Source organism: Mixophyes fleayi, chromosome 6, assembly GCF_038048845.1.
Source record: "Mixophyes fleayi isolate aMixFle1 chromosome 6, aMixFle1.hap1, whole genome shotgun sequence".
Taxonomy (NCBI): domain Eukaryota; kingdom Metazoa; phylum Chordata; class Amphibia; order Anura; family Limnodynastidae; genus Mixophyes; species Mixophyes fleayi.
Window position 1 is genome coordinate 190,387,371 of NC_134407.1, and position 22,026 is coordinate 190,409,396.

General features: G+C 40.6%; 2 long non-coding RNA genes across 2 annotated transcripts in view; one reads left to right on the forward strand and one right to left on the reverse strand.

Annotated features, from left to right (window-relative positions):
- On the forward strand, window positions 1–9,104 carry LOC142094978 (uncharacterized). The gene is made up of 5 exons (XR_012677729.1): window positions 1–166; window positions 3,298–3,340; window positions 6,816–6,879; window positions 7,692–7,768; window positions 8,691–9,104. It is a non-coding gene; the product is annotated as an uncharacterized LOC142094978 (long non-coding RNA).
- Window positions 7,778–22,026, reverse strand: part of LOC142094977 (uncharacterized) — a 25,394-nt gene continuing 11,145 nt past the window's right edge. Inside the window, exon 2 of the long non-coding RNA XR_012677728.1 lies at window positions 7,778–8,383. This is a non-coding gene — a long non-coding RNA (uncharacterized LOC142094977). The remainder of the gene's footprint in view (window positions 8,384–22,026) is intronic.

A 22,026-nucleotide genomic window follows, 5' to 3' on the forward strand; every position in this document is an offset into this window, starting at 1 on the left:
AAAGTCATTAACCAATCCACTCAATTCGCTCATCTATAAACTAAAAGTTGCCACAATGACTGAGTATAACAATTAACATATGTCTTGCATTGCAGGGTGCAACTCTTGTTGCAGATGCAATACGTCTCTTAAACCAGAACTTGGAGGTCTCATTTATTATTGAAAGGTAGTATAAGAATTATATTATTGCATAGACCTTGCAAACATATTTCACCTTATCTGTTAATTACAGTAATATATAATCTAATATAGCTGCAATTTACCATTAAAAGTGATATTCACCTCCCCGGCTATACTGGCAATGGTAAGAGGACTCTTACCACTACGCCAGCCAGTTCTTGATGCCTCTGAGCATGCGTGACCCGGCATTGCCGATTCATACATGGGCAGTTCTACCAGAAGCCCAGACTTGAGTCTCCATTTCCACTTCCATCAAAAATTTAATTTTTTTTAAAAAAAAAGTAAAATAAATGAATAATTATCTGGAACTCTGGTGGGAAAAAATGCTCCATGGTGCATGATAAATAGGCATTGCAAAGCTGTTAACCAGTTACTGCTTTAGATTGGGGGAAGCCCTATAATTAGAACACTTATTTTTGCCAGATATATGGGTTACCTCCTACTAATAAATGGGCCCGTAAGAGTGATTCAAAACTGCTAGATCAACATCTGGACCTGCATTTCTGTACCTTTTTTTTTAAAGTAAATAGATCCCTTGAATCTAAAATGACCTGGATCATAAAGTCACAAAATACTCAGATTGTTGCAGCATGTTAGCACATGTTCTTGAAATAAAAAACAATACATTTTCACTTATTTAATAGAAACATACATACAAAGCATGTGCACATACATGTCTTGTATGTGGGCCAACATTGCATGTTATCACAGTGTGATTTTCTTCTTTTGCCCAATACCCTGTTTACAAAGCTAGATGTTATGGGTGTACTGGAACCACTGTGATAGTACCGATTAGTATCATACAATCCTGCGAAGCCTCCTATGTAGCCCCCTTGTGTTATAGGAAAAGCTTAGTAAAACAAACCTCTTGTGCCAGGTGGTGGGATAAATAAGTAACCCTGAGGAAGTATTGAATACACCCTATGTGCAGGGCTGGATTGAGGCATTGTGGGCCCCTGGGCTACAGGTACTTTGAGCCTTCCCCCCCCCCCAGCTGCCAATTTATCAGACAGTCCCATCACATTCAAAACAGTCTATTTCCTACCTGTTCTTACAGTTTATATTGCCTGTTGGTTTCTTAAGCTCAGCTGCTGCTATGCTGGATCCTAGAATGTGGGGCCCTGTTTGGAAAATGCATAGTTACTATTGATCTCCTGGACAGCTGAGCAAATAATATACACCCTAACTAGCTCCAGCATTAAAATTACATAGCATTCACATTTAAAAGATAGGCCTATTTCTCCTAACTAGCAGTGATACACTCCCCCCGCAATCCAGCCCCTTCACATTACAGTAACACAGCTCCCAGATTACAGAAATCGTGTATACCAGTCCCATACTATAGCAATACTACCCTCACTCTCGCTGCAAACTGCCCTAACACCACTTTTCTCTCCACACTGCCCCAATGCCATCCCTCTCCCCACACTGCCCTAATACCACCTACTGCCTACCTTTCTCCAATACCACCCATCTCCCCACACTGCCCCAATACCATTGTGCTGCCCACGGTCCCCTCCCCCAGCATCACACTGTCCCCCCCAGCATCACTCACCCCTCCAGCATCTCAATGTCCCCAGCAGCATCACACTGTTCAGCCCAGATTATCAGTGCCCCCCCAGCTTCACATGCCCCCCAGCATCTCAGTTCCCTCTAACAGCATCACACTGTTCCTTATCAGTATCTAAGTGCCACCACCCAGCTTCACCCACCCCCACCCAGCATCTCAATGTCCCCAGCAGCATCACACTATTCATCCCAGATTCTCAGTGCCCCCCAGCTTCACCTGCGCCCCAGCATCTCAGTTCCCCCCAACAGCATCACACTGTTCCTTAACAATATCTAAGTGCCACCACCCAGCTTCACCCGCCTCCCCAGCATCTCAGTGTCCCCAGAAGCATCCCAGTGCCCCCCCAGTTTCACCCATCCCCCGCAGCATCTCAGTGCCCCCCCCATGTATCACACAGTTGTTTACTTACCCTACTTATCTCCTCTTGTCTGCATGGCTCCTTACAGCAAGGAGGAGGGAGAGGCACAGTGCATCCCATCTGCACTGTGCCTGAAGTCCACGCAGCATGGTTGTTAAGGTGGCTGGTCACTAGGGAGGAAGTAGATCAAAGTGCAGCTGAGCTCAGCTTCGCTGCTCGTCTGCCGGCAAGAAAATATATAAATCGCTTATTTAAAAAAAAAAAAAGCATAACTCAAAAAAATCTTTGCTAGGGCCCCCCAGCTACCTGAGGCCCCTTGGCTGTAGCCTCTTTAGCCTTAGCGCTAAACCGGCTCTGCCTATGTGGTACTCCCCATGCAACCATTGGGAGATGGCTAAGCTTGGGCCAACTGTGGCTCTCCAACTGCTGTAGAACTTCTTTGTTGCCCTCAGCTATTAGAGGGAGGATGAAAGAAATACTCTCAGTATTAGGCTGGTGGCTGCTATATTGCTCTATTCCCACCTCATCCAGGGAGGATGGGAATAACCCCTCATCCAAGGCTAAAGTCCATATGGAATTCCTCACTTCTACTACTTCAAAAGGGTATGGGAAGAACCATAACCAATGCACAGGGGTGTTTAATATTACACCAGCCTAACACTGCACCAGGTTGGGCTGGAAAGATCCATTAAAGGCATGGGAGTTATTTATTTTGCCATGGCCACACAATGAAACACAACGCTGGTGATATTTTATTAAACCACCCCACCAATGCACCAAGGTGATTAGAAGCTAAGCATGGCCGCACATGTCCCCTCGCACTAGGCCAGGGGCTAAAAAGCTTTCCTGGGTTTCGATAGCAACTGTTAGACTCTTGCTGTATCTTCTGCTCATCAATGAATGCCGCCAGGGTTAAACTTGCTAGACTTCCCTATTCTTTACCACTTATTGACAGGCTGTCGATAAACTATTCCAGCAATAACCAGATGTTTGCTTATGTCGTATTCTGTTCCAACCACAGTGTGAGCAATTTGTCTGAATCCCTAACAATGTAATGCATTCTGATCCTTCCATTCCATTGACTGCTATAAAAATTGGACTAATCCTTAGCCTAACTGGTCCAGTAAAGATGATGATATTGGAATGTTGTTTATCAACTGCATAAAAACTCTTTTCATTTCTTATTTAGATTTCAGTTCTATGAGTTCAGGAGTGCCGTGGGTCCCATTAATGTAAGTATATGGTTAAACAGAGACAAAAGGGCTATTTTCAGTGCAAATCTTAATACTGAAAATAAATATAAAAGTCCAGATCATATGCTGCTACTTGCTTTATCCATTCACAACTAAAAAATTTGAAAACAAATGGGCAGAACGCAAACATTTTGTAGAATCTTAAACACCAAGCTGTATTCCAAAAAGTATCTATTTACTTAAGTTAGTGGCAAATGTGCCTGTGGTGTAAGTGCGAAAATCTATAAAAAAAAAAATCTCTGATTGGGATTGCAATACCCACTTTGGAAGACTTCAGAATTTAAACTACAGGCACATTTACCAGTTAATTAAGTCAGCTTATATTTTTCTTTGAATATACATTGAAGTTGAAAATGCTACACTGTTTTTACACTCTTCCACATTGTATATATTTATCTATCCATATAAAAACAGAGACAAGCTAAACTTATTTGATTGATTGAAGGAAATTAAAATAATTATTTAAAATAGAAATTCATCAATGTAAGGTATGACCCATTACATAAAAATCTGACAAGTGATATGAAAGCACTTAACTTTCTAAAATGACTAAGTCAGTTGTGTGGATGTGTGTGTGTGTCATCTTGCCGTCATCAATGAGAAAATATTGCAAAACATAGATATAGGGAGTTGCAGTTTTTAGCTATTTCTATGCACATGAATCGGTACATAGTCATACCCCAGACAGGTCTGAACTTATTACCAGTCATATTTGGATTATCTTTCTCACTAAAACTGTGCGCTGTTCAATAAACCTTCCCATACCTCTGGTTCCCATACCTGTGACCTGTGGTTGAAGTTCGAATTTAGAAGTGGTGATATGGAAATTGAAGCAAGTGGCTGAGGGCTTGGGGGGTATCCAGACCCCCTGAAGCTTTATGTATTTTAGTAGTATGATATCATTATTAGAGGCTTTTATATTATATAGTATAATATAAAACATATTACATAATGCAAGGATAATTGCCCGGTGTCAAACCACCTCTGCCTTGTGTTCCTTAACATTAAGCGTATGTCTCCTGCACTACTTCACCTTTCATTAATGTCTGTTATGGTCCTACATCTCTCATCGCTCCTTTGTGTAATTAAATGTTTTCTCTTGTGTCTCTTCAACTTTCCATAATGTCTGTCTTTGTTTCTTTACCTCTCCCTTATGTCTTCCAAGTATACCTTCTCCTTTCCCTTATCAGTTACCTTTGTTTTGCTCGTAAAGGGGAGTTACTAATCGGGTGGGGGACTTCCTTTTTGCTGTTTGTCGGGCATTATACTTACAAACTGGTTCAACAAAATACTTAGCTCTGCAGTCGGCTTATAATAATAAAGAATATTTTTGGAATAATTAAATGTTGCTGCTATGATGTGCTATGCAATTCTGCATTGTTTGTATTGGTTAGTGTCTTATTCAAGTGCATATAGAATCCAGGTATCTACTTGGAGTAGATGAATATATTAATATGCATAATATATTAATATGTTTAATAATACGTGTGAACTGTGGAGAACTAAAGTATATTACATTGACACATACTGCTCAACTTCGAGCACTGCCTGTCACTTAACTTAGGAAAGTAAAGAGCCATTGGGGCTATGCTTATCACAAGTGACATGAAGCCATAGATTTATCAAACCTTCTAAACAGCAAAAGGGGAGGTGTTGCCTATAGCAACCAATGAGATTCTAGCTATCATTTTCTAGCAGATAAATTAGGATCTGGTCCGCAAGGCAATAATCAGGAGCACCATCAGGGGGGTACAGACGGTACAATTATAAGGGACTTGGACAGCTCCCAACATCTGTCCAGCACTGTGTTCTGTCTAAGACCCCTAGTCTGATCACCGTGTGATGAGGGAGGGGGCATGTATGGTGAAGAGGGGGGTGAGGCTGTCAGATTAAATTTGTACTGGTCCCTCAGTTTCTGATGGCAGCCCTGCCAATAAGTGAACATACTATATAACTGTTCTTGAGCGTTGTTTGCTTTTAAAATTTTAAATAAAATATAAAGTACCTGGGCTGGTAAACAAGTGAACAAGCTATACCTAATGTCCCGGCAAGCTCCAGCATACCTCACAGGTAGCTGGAACTTGTAAGTGATCAGGAAGATCTGACTGCTCTGGGGCAGGTGCACATAATGACAGGGGAATCCAGTGCTGTAGGTCTCTTCATAATAGTCTGATTAGACCAGCCTCACATAGCCTGGTGCTGGTTGACCCTTTCTGGGAGTACCCCATGCTCTTTACTCCAGGCTAAAAGCACCGGTTATGGGTACTGTTTTAAGTAATGGGGGAGGGAAATATGTTTTTAAACAATATATATAATTTATTAACTTTTTACATAAACAGTGGTCATTTTTATCATCAAACTTAAAACATAAACAGTATTTTCAGTGGCATGTGTCTTCAGATATGTAGCATTGCAAATGCACACGGTAAGCCGCAGCAAATATGCAGCCTACTCTAAATAAATGTGTGCGAATCAATGATTATGCAGACATGTGATGAATAATTGCAAAAGATATTGACACATATCCTAATAGTTACTTTTAAATATAATCTAATTACGTACAGCATTGCAAACACTGGAAATCTAAAAAATAAAAATAAAAAATGAATTGCATACAAAATGGTAATTTGATTAAAGACTCGACACCACTTTTTACAAATCTTCTCTATAGTTGAGTATTATCATCGAGTTCTATAATTGATATTTTCCTGCTTAACTCTTCAGCTTTTCAATTTTCCTCTAATATATACCTGCACCAGATGAGGGAGTTGTTCAAAGATCTCATAGATTGTATTAAATTTATCCAACTTAACATACAAAAGTACAAATTAGATCAGCACATACAGATAAAATACATCAATGCAGCTAATGCATCTGCATCGCTGCACTGGGGCCATGGGTTAAATTCCAACCAGGAATCTGTGTGGAGTTTGTATGTTCTCCATGTATGTGTACATGGGTTTCCTCGGGGTGCTCTGGTTTTCTCCTACACTCCAAGAAACATACTGGTAAGTTAGTTGGGTTCCAACAAAACTATTCTAGTGTCTGCGTGTGTTCATGTGGTAGAGAATATAGATTGTAGCCTTCACTGAGGCAAGGACTGGTGTGAAAGATTAAATATTCTCTGTAAAGAGCTGCATAATATGTAGGCACTATATAAATGAATAAATTACAGTTATAACACATGTGTTATTAAGCAGGGATGGGAATTGGATATGTGCTGATACTGTGGGACTTTCTGATCTATACTCAGGGCAGCTTATACACTAAAAAATAAATATAATTTTCTTTGTTAATGCTGTTCCTTTTTGGGCTCACTTCTGAAAAAGCAAATCTTCCGTCATGTTATATCCACTTGACTCTGCTTAATCTGCACACACTTTAAATAACATTACACTAAATGCGCCGTGCAATTAAATGGATAAAAAAACATGTAACTTTTTTTACTTTACAGGTTTCAGAATTAGAAAATTCACTAAGAAGCACTTTACAAGAATCCATACTTCACGCAATAAACAGTAAGACCTTCATATCTGTCACATGCCTGATTCCTCTTCAGATGTAAGCCCAGTTGCGTGATGTATCTTGCGTGAAATTGCTCTGCGCATACTCAAATGTAATTTACGCCAGTGAACGCAATTACATCCAATGCATGTCCAAAAGCAAATGAGACTTCTGACTGCCTAGGTCTTGTAGGGTGAAGCAGGGGTGGAAAGGCGAGCGCACGTAGACAATGTACAGTAAGGGCGCGCCAAGGTCGAGTGCATGGACATTTGTCCATTTCAAGACCTTGGCATTTCTTAAGTACGAGATTTATAGCCGTATCCTTTACACCAGCTACAAGGCAAGTGTAAGTGCTGACTGATAGTGATGAGTGACTGTATGCACGCCAGAACATGTGTTTGCAAGTAAGAGAAACTATATAAATGCATTTTATGTACAGTACGCATTAAGGACATCCTGAATTATGCATTTCATGTAAAAAAAATATATTTAATATATTTTTATTAATGATTATAGTGTTAATAGTTGTAAATTAATTCTATAAAACCTTTTTTTTTTTTGCATGCGTTTTGATGGGACTTGATATTGCACATATACTGCAGTCTGTTCTGTTATGTGCATACTTATACCAATATTCAACTGGAAACGTTTCTTGAGATCCACTTGTTTTTGAATACGTGCGTATGTGCTTGCTAGTTACACCTGTTTTCTTAACAAGCAAGTTGTGTTCACATTACGTTCGTAGATGAATCTGGCCCTCAATGTTTTGTGCAACTGTCTTTTTACATTTGATAATTAAAATATATGTATTGGTTTTCATTTCCAGGTGGACTGCGTAATGGTATTCCTATGCCGAGACTTGCTAATGTAACACTACAAGAATCAGCAATATCAATCACTCCTGTAAGATATATCATCATCATCATCATCATCATTTATTTATATAGTGCCAACATATTCTGTAGCGCTTTACAATTGGGGACAAACATAGTAAACTAATAAACAAACGGGGTAAAACAGACAAAGAGGTGAGAAGGCCCTGCTGGCAAGCTTACAATCTATGGGATTTTATGTATTATACGGTTTTCTGCTATTCTTTTGTGTTTTACAATTGGATCAACATATTGTATGTCGACCACAACAATTTCACCTAGTGCAGTAAGCAGTGAACTTTTTAGACAACATTTTTTCTTAAATTAGACCATACTGTCACGTTGGTTATGATTGAGTAGATCAGATAAATTTAAGGAGTAACCCAGGTTTTTAATACATTTCAAGATTGTTTTTCCACTATAAGACATATTTGACCACTCTTCTGGAATTTCTGTGAGATTCCCGAATTCCGGATAGGTTTGCTGGACTCCAGGGAGAGCAGGCTGTTCTCCCAGTGACGTGGGCAAGATGGGGGCGTCCAATGCAGCATTTCATCTTTGTGGCTGGGCCAAAATTACCAAAGCTCCACTCTGTATTTGCAGTTCGCTTCCCTCCTGGAGGGGACAAAATATCTTGACAAGTATGCTATAAGACAATATGAAAAACAATCAGATGGGTTAGAGGAGAAATGGACAGAGTGAAAAACTTAATTGACGTGACGTGAGCAGTGGTACAATACTAGCCCAAAAAACTCAAGGGGACACTTTGACGGGATACAGTGTGTAAATAGTTACTTAGGTCCCTTGAAATTTTCTTCCATAGGAAGTTCTTGTTAGCAAATACTTTGTTGGATATTGCTGGTGGTCCTCCTTAGCATTTAAGATTTTATCTATGTTATTTGCAATACAACTCTGACAGAGTTCTAACCAGCATTTTTTTTCTTTTATTTTAGGGCTGTTTATTGGTGTCAATGGATATGTACTACATTCCTTGGAGAGGATTGATGGGCATTGTTCCTGAAGGGCGGTCATGAGTCATTTCAAAAACTTTACTCCAGTGTGCAAGTAAACTACAAATCCCTTGATACGGACTAAAGTGGTGCCGATTTTGTTCATGCTATGGAACCAGTTACTTCTCTATACATCATCATCACAGAGTTTCATTTAAATAGAACATTTTAATGACTACTGTTTACTTTCATAGATCATCCCCTATGGATGTGAGTAGAAATGAGTGTGCTGTAGCTTGATATGGAATATAAGATTTTATTTTTTACATATTTCCTAATCATGGGAAAATTGTATGTATTCTTCACTAAAATAAAACCAACATTGATATAATTTCAGTGTAACATTGATCTATTAGCAACTGAGAGGCATCTCCCATACCACTCCCCTGGCTTCTCTCACCAAAGGAAATTCCTATTGCATCCTATTTGTTGTATAACGAGATTCCACTTAAACAATGCTGATGCACAATCTTCCACCTTAAGTTGCACTTAACATTCCGAACACGTCACTGAAATCAAATTATGGTGCCTTGCACCAACACACATGGTTGCTATATTATTATTGTTAATTTGTAAATCACCGCAGTGCTCAGCATCAATGTATAGTGGGGAGAACAGAGCATATATAAAACAGGGACAAGCAATGTAGACATCATAGGTGAAGATGTGAATGCAAAAGGTAGAGGGACCTGCTCATGGTAGATCTTTCAAGGCAGAGGGAAAGCCCACTGCTGAGACAAGAATGACTCAGAGTGGAAATTGGGAAAATTGTGAGGGTGTACATATGTGAGTCGTGTAGGTAGCTGTTCGGTAAGCTCTAGTAAAGTGATGAGACTTTGGAGTGCATTTAAAGATGTGAAGGCTGTGGGAGAGTCTGATCAGGGATTTTGATAGGTGGGTAGCAGCAAAGGAAAAATCTTATGAGCAAGTGGTGGTTATCGGAGATAAGGCACAGGTCAGGTATTATGAGGATATAGACTCTGGCTCAACCTAAAGGCTGTCCACAACCACCACCATATATATATAGCAAGGTTAATGAAGGTCATGTGAGCAGTTTATTGGAAGATACCATGAAAAGTTTAATTTAATGAAGGAGAGAGAAGAAGGCATTGCTTTAACCTGACATTGCATCTCATATACAAGAAAATATAAATGAGGCATACCAATACTAATGGGTTCCAGGGTGGAATGCATATTGTTTGGAGTGCCTCATAGATAATACATGTGAGCCATTACATCATAAATGTTGCAATGATATGCAGACTAGCACCTTTTGATGAATCATGAACTGCAGCTAAAGACAATCTGGGATTGCATAAGAAGTCAGATAACTACATGTTTTTTTTAATATCTGTCTTTTCTGTTGTTCTATGTGGTTGTCTTGACAAAGGTCTAAATGTAGGACTGAAACAGACTTATTTAGCGTTTATTTACTAAACTGCGGGTTTGAAAAAGTGGAGATGTTGCCTATAGCAACCAATCAGATTCTAGCTGTCATTTTGTAGAATGTACTAAATAAATGATAACTAGAATCTAATTGGTTGCTATAGGCAACATCTCCACTTTTTCAAACCCGCAATTTAGTAAATATACCCCATAATGTGAGATATGAAATTGAATTAAAAGAAAATGAAAGCAGAAATGGTGATTGTATCTTTTAGTAAACTGACATATATTTTTGACTCTACTCTGTAACTAATTTTAGCCAGCAAGATAGCAGCAGACTTTGCCCAAAATTAGTGAAAATTTGGTGAAAAGATCATTAGAAAATAAACTGTAAATTAATGTTAATACTATAAATAGTAATATAGGAGCAAAAACAGCTCAAAATCATATAATTTTACCTATTTTTCAATTTTCTTAATTAAATCCAGAATCAAAACCAAAACCTCTCAGGGTTTTTGGGCAAAATCTGAAACAAAACCAAAACACGAAGACGTTGTAGAACCAAAACCACATCCAAAACCAAAACACCGGGTTCAGCGCACATCTCTAATACTGAGTTACAATGGGAACATTGTATCTTTAGAAATAGTTGCACTTGTAAGTATCCCTGTTTTTCAATATTAACCAACAATAATAAAATTCATATTTTCTGCATTATACCATCTATTTTTGTCAAGGCTTTAGAAGTTAACATATATTGAAAATGAAAATGGAAAAAATATATAATATTCTACACCTCCCCTCTCTGTCTTGCCTTACACTGGCTCCCCTTCCCCTACAGAATCCTTTTCAAACTTCTTACCACCACTTACAAGGCTCTCTCCCAGTCTACTGCCCCTTATATCTCTAGCCTCCTCTCCATTCACGCTCCTGCCCGCTCCCTGCGCTCGGCCAATGATTGCCGCCTCTCCTCCACTCTGATCACCTCTTCCCACTCTAGAATCCAAGACTTCTCCCGTGCTGCCCCCCTTCACTGGAATGACCTCCCTCACTCCATCCGTCTCTCACCAAATCTGTGCTCTTTCAAACGGGCACTTAAAACTCACCTGTTCCTTAAGGCCTACCAACTATTCACTTAACCTCTCATCTCTTCTGCTCGTTCTCCCCTGGCCCCTCTTTTCTCTCCCCTTTGCTTCACTGGCTTCCTTTTGTGCCTGATTTTGTTTACCCTCCCTTAGGATGTAAGCTTGTATGAGCAAGGCTCCTCTTCCCTCCTGTCTCCAAACCTGTTCTTCCGCTCTGTCTCTACTGTATTTGCATGCCCAGAGTTTCTGAAGTATTGGTACTCTGTGTTTATTGTTCTGTACTGTTTTACCCTTTATAGTCTACTGTTTGTACAGTGTACGGCGCTGCGGAAACCTTGTGGCGCCTCACAAATAAACAATAATAATAATAATAATAATTCAGGAAACAAATTTTCCAAGGTCTGTCGAAACAGCATTGTGTGAAACCTGGAAAATATTTTTAAATGTTGACGTTTCATTTACACCACAATGTTTAAACTGGGATTTGTACTCAATTTCAGCACATTAGAATATCACAGAATGGCTAGTGCTATGGCTAATTGGTTTATACGGTATGTGAAGCATGCTAGCACTCCTGCTGATTATATGATTTGGGATTACTGGTTGATCTGAGATTTACTGGGATTACAGGTTGTATGGGAAATATTTAAACAATGCATAATTAGCTGCTTTAATATTAAAGGAGAAAGTTCACATGTTTCATTACTTGAATATAGCTTTGTATCCTGAAAAAGTAATTGCTTCCTAGTTGACAGACTTACAGTAAATGACATGTATTAGAAGAATTAGTAGGATAGCTGTGAAATATGTACAGTACATTTCTTAAATAGTTATGCCACTGCCAAACATGATAAGTATTTGGTGACATGTAAGAATTCAGCATAATAAGCCTGGAATAGTTCTGCTTTCTTTTCCAGTCTCTGGAGAAAAGGTGACACATGAGGAACGATTCAATTAGATGTGATTTGCCTCTTAAGTTATTTTATCGCGTGGAATGTGTCGAAGGTTACTCAATTACAAGCCCTGCGGTAGTGACCGCGACTGACTTTGTTCATTGTACCTCCTAATGGTGCGAGCTAAGCAAAGTCCTATTTTCAGTTGCGGAAATCAGTCTTGAAGGACTTCACTGGTGGATATTTGTCCTAGAGCATAAATTCTCAATTTTCTTGAGGTATCATCATGCCATCACAATCGTTGAGGACTTCTCACTTGGAGAATTCTAACCCTTTATTCTGGCCATATGGAGGCAGGAAAGATTTGCAATGAAAATATTGTAATCATTCCCTTCTCTGAGAGCATGTTTATATGTGTTTTGCTTAAATACCTAACACTCCTGCAGATTGCGACCAGGAGTGCCGAAGGGTGTGGGGGGCTCGTAGGTACCAGGGCCTGGGCATGCCTGTGTAATGGGAGGAGTTTATATTTATATATATAGATATATAGCTATAGATATAGATGTATACATATATATAGATATATAGTTGTGTGTGTATATATATATATATATATATATATATATATATATATATAGATATAGATACATTTGTATAGCTATAGATATGTGTTTATATATATATATATATATATATATATAGATAGATATGTGTAGATATAGAGATGTGTAGATATATATATAGATATGTGTAGATATATATATAGATATGTATAAATATAGATATGGGTAGATATATACGAGGGGGTACCCAAAATAAACCAGAATCAAGTTATAAACAATAGTGTATTTATTTGTACATTTTAAAACTTCAGTCACCTGCAAAGTACTCTCCACTTGAATCAATGCATTTGTCCAAACGTTTTTCCTTTGCTCAAAACATTTTTTAAACTCATTGTCGTTGATGCCTTCTAGTACTTTTGCCTTTTTTGTTTCACCTCTTCAATATCAGCAAAACGTTTTCCTTTATGGTCATTTTTCATCCAAGAAATAAAAAAAAAGTCGCAGGGGGCAAGATCGGATGAATACGGTGGGTGAGGCAAAGGTATCATGTTGATTTTGGCTAAAAATTGCTTAACACACATCGCTGTGTGGGCAGATGCGTTATCATGATGGACGAACCAGTCACCTGTTTGCCACAAATCAGGACGGTTTTTTCCTCAAATCGTGACGCAACCTTTTCAAAACTTCCAAATACAAACTTTGGTTGACTGTTTGACCCTGGGGTTCATCAATGGTCCGACGGCGATCTTCCAGAATGGCTTGAGGAATTTTATCACATTTTCCTCTGTTCAGGTGGTCCAATGACGTCCGGAACGAGCTTGTTTGACAATTGGCACTGCACCTCGTTTGAAACTGGAGAACCATTCGTAATCTTGTGTTTTACTCAATACAACTTCCTTGTATGCTGCTTGTAGCATAAAAACCATTTCTGCTGCATTTATTCCGAAAAGAAAACAAAATTTCACAGCAGCACGTTGTTCCTGTGAATCAGCCATCACAAAAATAGGCGAAAGATTGAATAACTTGTTGACAAAAATATCACTGTAGTCGAACGCTACCTTCCACCCGCAATGTCAGCAGGCATACTGGCTCAGAATGGTTCTGCAAACATTCAACCAGCGGCGTAAGCCCATACTACAAGTTCCCCGCCTTCTAGAACAGGATTCTGGTTTCTTTTGGGTACCCCCTCGTATATATAGACATATATATATATATATATATATATATATATATATACACACGCAGAATACCCGGCGTTGCCCGGGATTTAAAGAATGTTTATTTACAAAAATCAATCTAAATATTAAACATACATGTAAATATCATGTTAAAATTGGACCAGTAGAAGGTGAAAAGTGAAAATGTCAAACTGTATTTGAACTGTATATGATGGAGCGAACCGATAAACAATTACTTCAAAACAGCTTGATAAACTATATTTCTCGTTTCTTCATTTGGGGCAAATACATACAAATTTCTTGGTGATCCAACTCTTGAGCACACAATGTAAAATTGTGCATGAGAAAAGCAAGGTGATTCCAAGTTGACTCCAGCTACATGTAAAGATTGTCCTTGGGCCTTGTTGATAGACATGGCAAAAGCTAAACGAACTGGAAATTGTAGACGCTTAAATTGAAATGGCATATCAGATGGAATGAGAGGTATGCGTGGAATGAAAGCATTGTCACCTTTTGCACAGCCTGTCAAAATAGTTGCTTCAATGACATGAGAATTGAGCTTTTGGACTACTAATCTTGTACCGTTACAAAGTCTTGGAGGATTTAAATTTCTGAGAAGCATAATGAGTGATCCAATCTTCAGTACCAGGTTATGCGGTGGCATTCCAGGAGGTTGTAAAGAGTTTAAAAATTCAGTAGGATAGTGCACAGCCTCATTTTCCTCAACAACGGTATCTATTGATTTGTATAATATGGCTTCTCCAGGCAACTCTTCTTGAATCTTTAAGTTGATGTTGTTTACACAATTATTTTAGTTACTGGATGAAGCAGCATTAAACCATTCCCAATATTTAACAAATGATCAGCAAACTGACCGTCCATTGTGTTGCCATGCAGAGAAACTCTCATATTTGTGGTTAGTCGCAAAGTGCGAACATGCCTGCAAAGATGTGATGATTTAAGGCATGCATTAATTTCATCCGCCATTGTTCCTTTTGGAATGACCGGCAATATTTGTCGAAAATCTCCAGCCAATACAACAGTGACTCCACCCTTTAGTAAATCATTGCCTGTTAAATATTGAAGTGTTTGATTGAGGGCCTGTAAAGCATTTTTGTGTGACATGGTGCATTCATCCCATACAATGACCTGACATTGCTGCAGAATCTGAGTTTTTTCTGTTCGTTTAGTGATATTGCAGACGGGAGTTTCACTTCGGGCCAGATTAAGCGGTAACTTGAAAGCTGAATGTGCTGTTCTTCCACCAGGGAGCAAAGTCGCAGCAATTCCAGAAGAGGCCACAGCAATAGCTATCTTGGAATGTACTCGAATTTTAGCAAATAACAACTTGATGAGAAACGTCTTACCTGTTCCTCCGGGTGCATCCTGAAAAAATATATTTCCCCTTTTTTTTGGAACTTCTTCCAAGACATTGTTCCAGACATTCCAGAGTTATGGTCGTTTTAGATGATTTTTAGTTGTTACCCCCTCGCCACCCCCACCCTTAGGAGTGCTAGGGGTGTCTTGCCCCCGCAATATTTGTTGTTAGACTGTAAGTCATATGTGTACCAGGTTTGGTGTAAATTGTTCCAGACATTCCAGAGTTATGGTCGTTTTCGATGATTCTTAGGTGTTACCCCCCTTGCCACCCCCACTCTTAGGAGTGCTAGGGGTGTCTTGCCCCCACAATATTTGTTGTTAGACTGTAAGTCATATGTGTACCAGGTTTGGTGTAAATTGTTCCAGACATTCCAGAGTTATGGTCGTTTTCGATGATTTTTAGGTGTTACCCCCCTCGCCACCCCCACCCTTAGGAGTGCTAGGGTGTGTTGTCCCCACAATATTTGTTGTCAGACTGTAAGTCATATGTGTACCAGGTTTGGTGTAAATTGTTCCAGACATTCCAGAGTTATGGTCGGTTTCGATGATTTTTAAGTGTTACCCCCCTCGCCACCCCCACCCTTAGGAGTGCTAGGGGTGTGTTGCCCGCACAATATTTGTTGTCAGACTGTAAGTCATATGTGTACCAGGTTTGGTGTAAATTGTTCCAGACGTTCCAGAGTTATGGTCGTTTTCGATGATTTTTAGGTGTTACCCCCCTCGCCACCCCCACCCCGTAATGAATTTCAATTTTAAATTTTTTTAGTTGCCTCCGTCATGTTTTAATACACTCGTATGCAAAATGTCATGATCTTCGCTTGAAAAATGTGGATTTGTATAGAAAGACAGACAGAAGGACAGAAGGACAGAAGGACAAATTTTCTCTTTTATATATATATATATATATATATATATATATATATATATATATATATATATAAAAGCAATACAAAAGTGTAAATGGCTCTATTCACAAAATCTAGTTCAGTTTATAACTGTCCCAATTAATACAGTACAAATAGTAGCAGTGCAGGTGGAGATTTATAATGGTGCACCCACAATCTTATGTTCAAGCGGCAGCCCGATTGCGTATTACCAGATGGTCAATCCGGACGAAAAAAAATCTACAAAGACAGAAAAGCAGGGTGCCTCATAGTGTAATATTATTAGATTGTGGGATAATATCTTTAAAAAGTGGTATGCGTACCAGATGTAAGCTTGTCAATGCTCATAACATGTAGAAGTCAAACTGGTTCTCAGGGTCTTTCGTCTGAATCTACCACATAGATAAAAAATGATGGAAATCGATAGAGATGGGCAGGCTCAGTTTCCTTGAAACTGAACCCACTCGAACTTAGGGATTCCGAGTCCCAAGCCGAGTCGGCTCGGTACTCTCCCACCTATTCGAATTCCAAATCGAGGCAAAACCTCATCATGACGTCGTCGGATCTCGCGAGTTTTGGACCCGGCACTAGGACCCGGCGCGGCCGGCTGTAGGTTGAGTGTCAGGCCCGATTGCTGGAGTTAGGGGCTGTGCGCTGAGCCGCTTCTCGCTGCAAATCATGTCCTGCCCTCTATGCACTGTCTGAAGAGACCATGCAAAGCCCCCGGCCGGCTCCTGCTGCCCCTACACGGAAACTTTGTCCCTGGGACTCTTGTGAGAGGTAAAGAATTTCCTCAGGCTGCAGATCGCTAGGACTGGTTGTTGCAGACTAGTTACATCTTGCCTGGGAAAAGTAGCGTGGCTGAGCAGTCACAGTGACATTGTGCCAGGGGTACATAGGGAGGGAGAGTTGGGGGGGTATCTAGTCTGGGGCATTGTGTGCCAGTGATCACCCCAAATGGCATCTGCACTTACATTTTTCTTTAACACATCTGATCTGGTGCCAACCCATATGCTCCATATAGTCAATAAACAAGGTTACTTATAATGATCCAAAAATACTTATTATTATCATTATTCTTATTCTTATTATTATTCTATAATTCTCCCCAAACACACATGCCTCTTATTATTAGTAATAATAACAATATGCAAGCCTCTCAAATACATATAAATAGTAATTTGACATCATAGACTAAATCCAGCTTGGATGTATTTTCTATTAAAAGTGAACCTTAATAAAAATAAATGTACGTATTATTTGTCAGTTCTGCGTTGAAATTCTTACAAACAGTGGTTGACTTCCCTAATTTATTTATTTTCTTGTTTCTTAAAGTTAAATTTGACATATTAAACGCTCTTAGACACACTGCAGTGATTTTTCTCCCACCCCATCCATTACACCAACCAGGAACATGTTTACCAGACCTCTGAGCATTTAATAAACATAACAGCTACCATATTTGGTTCATATGATCCACAAACTTGGACATGGAAGAGCAGATGTTTAAACTGTGGGTCCTGATGTGAATGACAGATCTGTGTCAGATCCAGTTTAGTCATGTGGGATAGACATTCTAAGTCAATAGCAAAACAAAACCAAGCAAAACCAAAACATGCAAGGGCGGTTATGGCAAAACCAAAACCCGAAGGTAATCCAGAAACAACCACGGGGGTCAGTGAGCATCTCTAGAAATCAATATTAGTGTAGTATATTTCGTGAAATTCACTTGATAACCCAGTGCTTAGGTTCACTGATCACCGTATTATTTAAACCACACCAGTGGGGTAGTTCACACAAAAATCATGCTTGTGACACACCAGTTGGTATTCCACGTACCAGAATAAAATGCACATATAGCTCATCTGTTACTGGATGCCTGCATATGAAGATATTTCTCCTCATTATCTCCACAGATAATACATGAAAAGGAATGATGATCGATAGAGTGTAATATGTAAGATAACAAATATTTATTTCAATAAAAATGCAACAGTTGCACTCACATAAGTCAAAAGAATGAACAGCTTATCTGTATTTCCAGCATTAGGACCACAGCAGTATAAAAGCGCCTGGTTCTTGCCACCGATCACAATCAATAGTCTCACACTGTATATTAACAGCCTTAATGTTCACAGAAAACAGCACAGTACCTCAACGCGTTTCATCTAATTCAATAGACTTCCTCAGGAGGGTTTCATAGTAAGGGCAGCTCTCACGCTGCCTTATATAGTGTGTTTAATTATTAGCTCGCCTGCGTGCCAGAAGTGCACAGTCCGCATACGCAAAACATCGGGATTAACTAAACTTTATTATCCTAGAGACATATGTGCAATCTAGATGTATTGGTATTTGCAAATGTGGAGATGTCAGTCAATGGAACTTGCTTGTTCCAATGTCCACATTAATATCTCTCCTGCGTTCCACCGCTAGTTCGCGTACCGGAAGTAGCCAGTGCGCATGAGCAGTATTTTCTAAACTTTATTATCAGGAAGACAATACTCAAATTCGTTGTCAGACTATATGGAGATGTATAAATTTTTGGAACTTCATTGCGCAATATGGAAACACTAGGTACTAAATAGGACAAGCATTCTCTGTATGGGCAGATGTAGCGTACAGATTATACACAATAATCATAAATTGTACAATCCACTTTTTATAAATTATACACACTAGAGATGCTTGGTATTTGGAACACCGAGCCCACTCGAACATCGGAGATCCGAGTGGTGAGTCAGCTTGATACTTTCGCGCCCCCTCAGAACTAAAAAAGAGGCAAAACATCATTGTTGCATCATCGGATCTTGCAAATTTTGGATTCTATAAGTACTGCCCTCCACGGAGTTTCGACACCATTTCAAAGAGAGACACAGAAGGAGTAGCAGGGTTCTTGGCAGTCTCCAGTGCAGTTGGGCAGCATCATTAATGAAAGAGATAGAGGAGGGGTGGCAGTGTTCTTAAAAGTTTACAGTCATATTGTACTGTGCCATAGCTCGCACAGAAACAGGAGAGGTGGTAGTGTTCTGCCAGTCTGCAGTGTCGGTGCTATTGCTGAAACAGAAACAGGAGTGGTGGCAGTGTATTTGTGTCACTCACCGGACTGTGAGTGCTTCTTCCCGGACATTTAGGAACCGTGGCCGTCCTCCATCCTGAGGGACTGCGCATGCGCAGCCCTTTCCATACCTCCAGTGTATGTTCCTTTAACTAAATTGGCAGATCAGGCAACCTCCCTATATTAAGCACCTGTGGTCAACACCACGTTGCCTGATCTTGGAGTCTCATTCCCCATGAGTCTCTGAAGGTGTTCCTGTGTTTCCTCGTTTATTCAGCCCAGCTGATTCCTGTGGTTTCCAAACCACTTCTACCTCTGTGGTTTCCAAACCACTTCTACTACTGTGGTTCCCATACCACTTCTACCATCTACTGTATCATCATGACTGTGAGCTGATTCCTATCCGCTGCCTCCGTGCACTACAGTCTTTCATTCACATCCACTCACCTGTTCATGATTGTGACTGCCAGCTGATTCCTATCCGCTGCCTCCGTGCACTACAGGCTTCAACCTGCAACTCGTCTGTGTTTCATCATCGTGACTGCTAGCTGATTCCTATCCGCTGCCTCCGTGCACTACAGTCTTCAACCTGCAACTCGTCTGTGTTTCATCATCGTGACTGCTAGCTGATTCCTATCCGCTGCCTCCGTGCACTACAGTCTTCAACCTGCAACCCGTCTGTGTTTCATCGTGACTGTTTGGCTGATTCCTATCCGCTGCCCTTGTGCGCTTCAGTCTTCAGCGCTTGTCAACTCTCCCGTGTTTCCTTGAGTCTGCTGCCACTATTGCTACCCGCTACTCTCCGTGACCAACTGTTCCAGTTCAACTCTGCTCCGGTGTCCCATCGTTACTGCACCTGCTGGTTGCTATTGGCTACCTCCGTGTTCCCGCAGAGACCCGCTGCTGTTACATCTCAGCGCTACTCATCCATCTACTGCTGATCCGCCCTCCACGCCTTCCTGTGTTCCCTGCTGGTCTACCTACCTGTGCTCTGCACCTGCTAGACCACCGCTTCACCCATCCAGGGACTTTGGATCCTGCCGGCTTCCTGCCCTTCAGGTATCTCTGCACTCCTGTCTGACTGCCTTCTCCTGAACCACGGTATGCATACTTCACATTGACTGTGCTGTGTATTGCATACCTTGCTGGACTGTGTTGGTTCTCCTCTGGAGTGTACTATCTGCTGACTTTATTGCCATCATTGACTGTGTTATCTCATGCTGGATTACTTCAAGAGACTTTCTATATTGGCAGTGTTGTTCAGTCATTTATACATTTATATTGTGCATATTACTGTGGATCAAAGTCAAGGTGCCCGTGTATATATTGTGTTGCAGTCTCTCCCCGTGCACCTCCTCACATATATATTCAGTGGTACAACTTGCTAGTGGCAGACCACTGACTCCTGTTTACAGTTTCACCCGTTCCAGTATCCTCTCACATAGCAGTGGTACAACTTGCTAACGCAGACCACTGACTCCCCGGATACCTCCACTTGGATTCCATTCCTTCACTCAGACAGCGGTACAACTTGCTATCCGCAGACCGCTGACTCTCATCACCTCCTCGTTTCTGTTGGACATTCCTCCTCACTATAGCAGTGGTACAACTTGCTACCGCAGACCACTGACTACCTTCACGTGTCCTTTGTCCATACAGTTCCTCGTGTATTACTACTTCCATATTGCCAGTGCTGCTAGTCATAGACTTGCCTGAGCATCTCATCATCTGCTATTTCCTGTTCCGTGATCACCCTGCTACCAGAGTACCATATTACCACCTATACTGCTCTGGTAAGCCTATCACCTGGTGATCCCTGGGTAAAGACTCCTAGTGCCCGTGACAGTAAGATCAGGCCATGACAGACCCAGATACGGAACCTACAGCCAAGGAGATGCTGCAGCATCTGGTCAACCGTGTGGAGCAACAGGATGCTCGCCAACAGCTGTTACTTCAATGTTACCAATCTTTAACCTCCCAAGGAACATCTGGACAGACTGTTACAGCTAATGTTGAAGCTCCTGTGCTTTCCTCCGTTTCCCCAGTGCCATCCCAGGTGTCTACAGTTCCTACGCTTCACCTGCCTACTCCGTCAAAATATGACGGGGACCCCAAAACTTGTAGAGGTTTCCTTAACCAATGTTCAGTCCATTTTGAACTTCAACCTCAAAATTTTTCTACCCATCGTTCCAGAGTGGCCTATCTTATCTCATTGTTTTCTGGACAAGCCCTGGCTTGGGCCTCCCCTCTGTGGGAGAGAAACGATCCAATTCTACAAGATAGTGCCAAATTCATTTCCACGTTCCGAAGTGTGTTCGATGAACCAGGTCGTGTGACCTCCGCTGCTTCCAGCATTCTTCGTTTGCGACAAGGCTCCCATACAGTAGGACAGTATGTCATTCAATTTAGGATCTTAGCCTCTGAACTTCAGTGGAACTCTGAAGCATTAGTTGCCGCCTTCTGGCAGGGGCTTTCCGATAAAATTAAGGATGTACTGACTACCCAAGAACTTCCTTCGTCACTAGAAGATTTGATCTCTCTTTGCCATCGTGTAGATATGAGATTTCGTGAAAGAGAGTCTGAGAAAACAACGGCTGTCAAAGCACCTCTTCGTTCTAACCCTCAATTTCGTCCAGCTCCATCCTCTGCGATTCCCATGGAGATAGGACGTTCCAAATTATCTTCAGAGGAGAGGAAACGAAGAGTAAAGAATAGACTCTGTATCTATTGTGCTGATTCCACGCATATGCTCAGCTCTTGCCCTAAGAGATCGGGAAATGCCAGGCCCTAACTAGTTCTGGAGAGGTGAAGTTAGGGTCCCTGGAGTCCTCTCCATTGTCTATAAAATCTAAAGT